The sequence below is a fragment of the Babylonia areolata genome, chromosome 32 (assembly GCF_041734735.1).
Source record: "Babylonia areolata isolate BAREFJ2019XMU chromosome 32, ASM4173473v1, whole genome shotgun sequence".
NCBI lineage: Eukaryota > Metazoa > Mollusca > Gastropoda > Neogastropoda > Buccinidae > Babylonia > Babylonia areolata.
Genome location: NC_134907.1, coordinates 20,708,936 through 20,716,435, shown reverse-complemented (window position 1 = coordinate 20,716,435; position 7,500 = coordinate 20,708,936).

Sequence of the window (7,500 nt, the reverse complement as noted above, 5' to 3'; positions counted from 1 at the left end):
CAGATTGTTTTCTTGTGAAATAAGACCTGAAGTGAAAGGATGTCAAACTGAAGATTACTTACTACTTTGCTATAGTATTTCTACTACTACCTTTATACCACTACAACACACACACACACACACACACACACACACACACACACACACACACACACACACACACACATACACACATTCATTTACCTGTACTTAATTCTTTGCATTCATTTGTCATAATATCATCAACATGTCACTTTGACATATTTTATCACTTGAGATATCTGGTTTGAATCATTCCACATAAATCATTTCAGTTTTGATATCACCAATAAATATAACATGGATACAGTTGACTTCATTTATACTCACAAATCAGTAATGCTTAGCGGAAAATAGGTGGTATTTTAATCATTTTAATATCCTGAAACTGATTAAGTAAAGTGAACCAGTCTTGTGATTTAAAGAATGAAATTTCCTCACGTTTCTGTTAATTGAAATTAGGGAATGGGAGATTGGACAGGTGGGAATGGAAAGAATCCCTTAAGTATCTTAACATTATATCTTGTAAGTGACAGATATGTGAAGGAAGCTTCATTCACAAAGGATGGATCCAAGAAAAATATAAGGAACCTGGATTATGATAATGTTTCTGATATAATCACAGTAATGAGTACAGAATAATTTTTTTTAAGAACATAGATTATGGTAGCATAAGTGAGAGAGAGAGAGAGACAGAGAGAGAGAGAGCGAGAGAGAGAGAGAGAGAGAGAGAGAGAGAAAGCAGTGCATGGCAAACGGCAGCTGTTATTTGTATGAATGTAACATACTCTGTACAGTCACCCAACTGGAACAGTCTCCCATAAGCTCAATGGTTGCACAAAGTATCAGTATAAGTCTTTGTACCAAGCCAGGCACAGAATGGCTAATTAGATTGCCTTAGATGTTTTTGTTAATCTTCAAATGTGTGTTGTGACTCCCACGTTCACCCTTATACACTAGTGCGCTTTTATCTATATGACTGTTTTATCTACCACCATGTAGACAGACATACTCTATTTCCAGGGGGATGGGGACAGAGGGGGGTGGGGGGGGGTGTGCATGCCGGGTATGTTCTTGTTTCCATAACCCGCTGAATGCTGACTTGGATTATAGGATCTTCTGCATACATATACACATCAAAAGAGTTCAGGCACTAGCAGGTCTGCATGTCTCTTGACCTGTGAAATTGAAAAAAAATCTCCACCTTTTACCTGCCAGGTGCTGTGACTGGGATTCAAACCCAGGACCATCAGTTTGAAAGTCCAACGCTTTAACCACATGGCTGTTGCACCCTTCATTTCCTGTTAATGATACACTTAACGTTATCAAAGGCAGATGCATGTTTGATACAGATTCTGTTGCTTTTGTCACCAGTGCCAAAAGACCAGACATCACTTTCAACAAACATTCTAGTCATGTTGTCTTTCTCATCCAGATGGCTGTGCCTCCTTTTGATGCATTCAATATATCTGCTACACTGCAACGTTTGACCTCCCATTATGTACAGAAATAAGCTCTTGTTTGCTTTTCTGCAGAATTGTAGTGCTTGTATATTTGGCTACACTGCAAAGTTTGACAACTACATCCCATTATGTATGGAAATAAGCTTTGTTTATTCTGCAGGATTGTAGTGCTTGTGTATTTGGCTATACTGCAAAGTTTGACAAATACCTCCTTTCATGAATGGAAATAAGCTCTATTTTCTGCAGGGTTGTAGTGCTTGTATATTAGGCATTTGAAGTAATGTACATCAAAGGAATATACCACGTCTATGCATGATTGGTGTGTGGTCGTTCACAACAAAGTGATTGGCCAAACACATTTATATAAGTCAGTATCAGTGCCATTATTGGTTCATTTTGTGTATGGCAAAAGTGCTACAGGGATTTGCAAGTGTAATTGCAAATGTGAACATTTAACATTATACTTCTGTCTGTATCTGAGTTGTGTACCCTATCTGTATCCCAGTGTGTGTGTGTGTGTGTGCGTGTGGAAGCCTGCCTGTGTGCGAGTGTATGTGTCTGTGTGTGCATGTGCGTGTGTGAACAAGTGTCGATATGTGAGCATTTGGGTGTTATGGTTGGAGGAGTTCTTTTCTTATGTGAAACAACATTTTGTGCTATGGGTAGAAGGTACAGAAGTTCCCCAGTCAGGGTTTCCATATGCTCAATGTCTGAAGAGGTATTTTTAAACTGTGTTGTATTTACTGTGCATCATTCAAACTTGGATTAAGTTGCCTCTGTGTGTGTGTGTGAGAGTACGTCAGTAAAGTTTAAGCCCTCATACAATGCAGATCATCAGTGTTTGACCAGTCAGTGACCGAGTGAGAAAGTCTCTTGCACTGATGACTAATCACTGACATGGTCAGCTGGTTTATCTGTCGACCAGTCCTTGTTAAAAAGCATCTGTGTGCAGTGGTCACTGATTTCCTATCATACATTTTTTGCACAACGTTTATCATCTTACTCTTTTTAATTAAAAAAAAATCGAAATTGATGTGGTCTCGCATTGCAGTTTTCATCCACATCGTACTCTACAGCATCATCATTATTACCACCACCACGTAATCATCATCGTCTTCTTCCATCATTTATCATTCCCTAATTCCCCCAAAGCTTCCCTCGCATCTTGTTTGAACTCCCGTCCTTACGTCCATCGTCCCTTTTCCCTCTGTCCTTTGACTGAAGCCTTGTCCCTGGTCTGCTGACTCGTCTTTGTCACCCTGTTGCTGTCATTGTCATCACTATCATCATTGTAACTTGTAACTACCACTGACGTACTGACGGGCGCAACGGCCGAGTGGTTTAAGCATTGGACTTTCAATCTGAGGGTCCGGGGTTCGAATCACGGTAACGGCGCCAGGTGGGTATAGGGTGGAGATTTTTCCGATCGTCCAGGTCAACATATGCGCAGACCTGCTTGTGTCTGAACCCCCTTCGTGTGTATACGCACGCAGAACATCAACTGAATACGCACGTTAAAGATCCTGTAACCCATGTCAGTGTTCGGTGAGTTATGGAGACACGTAAAATCGCAGCACTCGGCACGCATGAACCACGACAGAGTCATCGGCAAGTCAATGTTGGTCGTGTAACGGAAAGAAGAAAGAAGACCATCCCATTATCTCTGTCACTCCATTTTATCGGTTCTTATTCTCTTCCTGTGTACTTCTCCGCCAGGTCTCCCTTTTGTTCTTCCTCGCATTGTCTTAGCCTCCACTTTCTTTCACTCTTGGATCTCCCTGTCGACCTGCCCGTTTTCCTTTGTATTTGTGCGCTGCTGTGTTTATCAGTACAGTATGCGTATATATGTAAGTTATGTCCACACAGTCACATCTGTGTGTGTGTGTGTGTGTGTGTGTGTGTGTGTGTGCGTGCCGTGCGTGCTTGCATGCTTGTGTGTTTGTGTGTGTGTGTGTGTGTCTGCGCGCGCGCGTGCGTGTGTGTATGAGTGAGTGAGTGACTGAGAGAGAGAGAGAGAGGCAAACTGCCCATCTCACATCTTCTTGATATAACCGTTCCCTTCAGTTTCTCCTCAGTCCTCCCTCCCGCCCTCCCTCCCACCCCCCATCCCCCCATTCCCCCCCTTTTCCTCCGCGAAAGCAAAACGGTTCCAGATGCCCGCAGAGCTAACCCTTGTACACACGCGGGGAAAGCCGCCTACTCTCATTATCTACTTTTATTAGATATACATTCTATTTTCTGTCACAGTCCGCACAGTCGGAGCTCCATGTTTGTCTATTTAAAGACACGATCTTCTATTCCGCCAGGAACGAGGAGAGCATTTTCCGCACACCTGCTGCAGTGTCTTTTAGTTGGTGGGTGGGTGTTTTTCAGTTGTTTTATTTTTGTTATATTGATTTCGTTCTTTTTCTTTTTCTTTCTTGATTAGAAATGATACATTCAGGGTTTGTCACTTTTTCCCCACGTCATAACCAGAGAGAGAAAAATGAGAGAGAGAGAGAGAGAGAGAGAGAGAGAGCAACAACAAAAGCGTGAAACTGGGAATGACGTCCTCTTTGCATCAGGTTGTTCCTGTCTGTGTGTATCTCCCTCTGCCTCTCTCTCTCTCTCTCTCTGCGTGCGTGTGTGTGTGTGTGTGTGTGTGTGTGTGTGTGTGTGTGTGTGTGATTACTGTATAATGTTATACATCCGTCATACTCGTAAAGTGAAGACGAAAACAGTGCTGTTTTAAAAAGAAATGACTCTCCGAAAAGCCTTCACGAGCTCATCTTGCCACTCTCTGTCTGTCTGTCTGTCTGTCTCTTTCTAAATATAAATATATATTTTTTGTATACCCTGCTATAGTTCTTCAACAGTGTTTTGCACCCTTTCTGGCAGTTTCTGCCCATCTAATAAGCCATCTGATTACAATGTGTTATAGCTACATCCCTATGCTTTTCTGGATAAGTCGTGTTCCCTTTCTTATGAACGGATACAATTGTATATTTACACTAGAGAGAGACAGAGGCAGGGAGACAGACAAGACAGTTAGGCACTCAGGCAGAGAGAGAGAGAGAGAGAGAGAGAGAGAGATGTGCCCGGTGTGTGTTTGTGTGTGCGCGCGTGTGTGTATGTGTGTGTGAGGGAGACAAGAGACAGACAGAAAGAAAGAAAATGTGGGTGGGGATGAAACAGTGACGCGTGAATGTGCTGGGCAAAATGCTACAGAAACTTTGAATGAGATGTTCTTTTAAGATTAGTCATCGGATGTGAGCATTAAAAGACGTCGCACTGTGAATCGACAGCAAACCACCCGAGTACGTCAGACTAGGCTCAGAGAGATCGATAATGGGAAGAGGTAGCATTATGTATTTCTCATCAGCTTGGCAGTTATTATTAATTTGAAATTGATGGGAGTACAGCCTGGTAGAATTCTTAACACAAAATCCTCAGTGGAAGGCTATTCAGTACTGCCTAGCATGCAAATGGCGATGATGAAGATTTAGGTAAAATTGATGTTCAACTGTGCATAAGGCCTGTTAAAAATAAAGAAAAGAAAAGAGAAAGAAAGTCGTCTTACAGTCTTTTTCTCTTGTCGGGTTTTAAACACAACGCATGGAATGGATTCTTTATATGTGAAATTGGAATGGGGGAAGAAGTTGCAAGGATGAATATCAAAGAAAAATTAATGTTTTATTTTTTTTTATGTATTTGAGGCAGGTTTGTCCGTTTCCCTCTATGCCCAGTTCTTGACAGATTATTGTTTGTGACTGCTCCCAGAACTTCATGGCAATAGTCTTCGATATTTTTGCCATTGTTGAGCAAGGGAATAATGCGTCTAAGAGAGGGGGGGGCGGGGGGGAGAGAGAGAGAGATGATGATGATGATGATGATGAAATTGTTAAGAAGGGAAGTGAAATAAGCACACATAGGCCTTTAAAAAAAAAAAAATTATTATTATTTTTTTTACTACCAGTTCTTAGGGCAAACAGAAAACCGGAACACAGACAATGAGAAAAATAACAGAATTATCAAACAATGGCAACATAACTTTTGAGGGACAGGACTTACGGACACTTCCAAACACATACACGCCCATGCACGGATAAAATATCATAGTACTAGCATGCATAAACAAACACATACATACCCATTCACAGATACACAATCATATTACTAGTATGCATAATGGATACACACATACATACATAAACAATATGCAAGTGCATGCATAAACAGACTGAGTAAATGGATTCAGGCGCTCACACATAAAGTAAGCAATATTCAATTGCAAACGTATTTCTGTAACATTGAGGAGAAACATTCTGGAGAGAGAGAGACAGACAGACAGACAGACAGACAGAGAAGATTTGAACAAAGTCACGTGAATGTGTTTGCAAATTCTTTCATTAGATGTGAATGATACATACTTTTGAAAATATGTAAACGAGCAGTGGTATAAGATATGTGGGAATCAAGAGAGGTTGAAATGTTCAACCAAAGGAAAGCACCTTTGTGAATAAGGCTGAGTTTGAAAAGTTATGTTCTTGGAAGAGGCGGCGTTATTTGTATGGGCATGGTTATAGTCATTAACAGGAAACGTGCTTCTGATTGGTTATGGAGCTCAAACAGATAATACATAAGCATGAAAACTCCTTTGTTTGACTTTAAATTTCAGTGGAAGAGTGTGCAACATTGCATAGTCTTTAAAAAAAAATATAACGAGCGAGCGAGAGAGAGAGAGAGAGAGGGGGTGGAGGGGGGCGGGGTGGGGGGTGGCGCTGAGGGGGTGGGAGAATTAAAAGTATTAAAGCTGGTGCAGAGTTCAAAGCTCTTTGCTGTGACGTTGATGAATGACCTGTGTGACTCGTTCGGTTTGGGGGGATGGGGGGAGGTGGGGTGTGGGGGAGCGACAAATGGCCGTAAGGCTGCTGTGGATTTTCTCAATACGCATAGACCCACTTGGTCCTTCCCTGACCTTCACCTTTCAGGTGATCACATCCAGCTGGCTCCGTATGTTGAAATGTCTGAATAGTGAGACACACATAGATCACACCAGCCACTTCTTAATAGTGAGACACACTTTCACATCGAACTAGTCCTGTGATGACCATGTTAGATCACACCAGCCACTTCTAAATAGTGAGACACACTTTCACATCGAACTAGTCCTGTGTTAACCATGTTATATCACACCAGCCACTTCTAAATAGTGAGACACACTTTCACATCGAACTAGTCCTGTGATGACCATGTTAGATCACACCAGTCAATTCTAAATGGTGAGACACACTTTCACATCGAACTAGTCCTGTGATGACCATGTTATTCACACCAGTCAATTCTAAATCGTGAGGCACACTTTCACATCGAACTTGTCCTGTGATGACCATGTTATATCACACCAGTCAATTCTAAATGGTGAGACACACTTTCACATCGAACTAGTCCTGTGATGACCATGTTATTCACACCAGTCAATTCTAAATGGTGAGACACTTTCACATCGAACTAGTCCTGTGATGACCATGTTAGATCACACCAGTCACTTCTAAATAGCGAGACACACTCTCACATCGAACTAGTCCTGTGATAACCATATCACACCAGTCACCTCAAAATCGAGAGACACACATTATCACATCGAACTAGTCCTGTGTTGACCACGTTAGATGCTATACTGACCCCTTTTTGGCTCACATGTGTGAACAGTGTGAGTGTATGCAATAACCTTGTGTTTCGATTAATCTGTGTTGATTGGATACACTGAGGCAAACAACAGTCACTTCGATTAGGTCCTGTACAGATCTTTTTAAAACAATGACTTTTGACACTCCCAGATGTTCCTGCACTGACCTTAGTCTTTATTTTTCAAATTTTGTTTGTTTATTTATCTTTTTTCTCTCTCTTTCTCTCTTTATTTTTTAATTAGCTAGAGGAATTATCACTGTCCTGTGCTGACCCTTTTGAGTTGGAAGAGAAGATAGTCACACCCAGTTCAGTGGTTCTATCCCGACTTTTTTTTTTTTTTCCTTTTTTT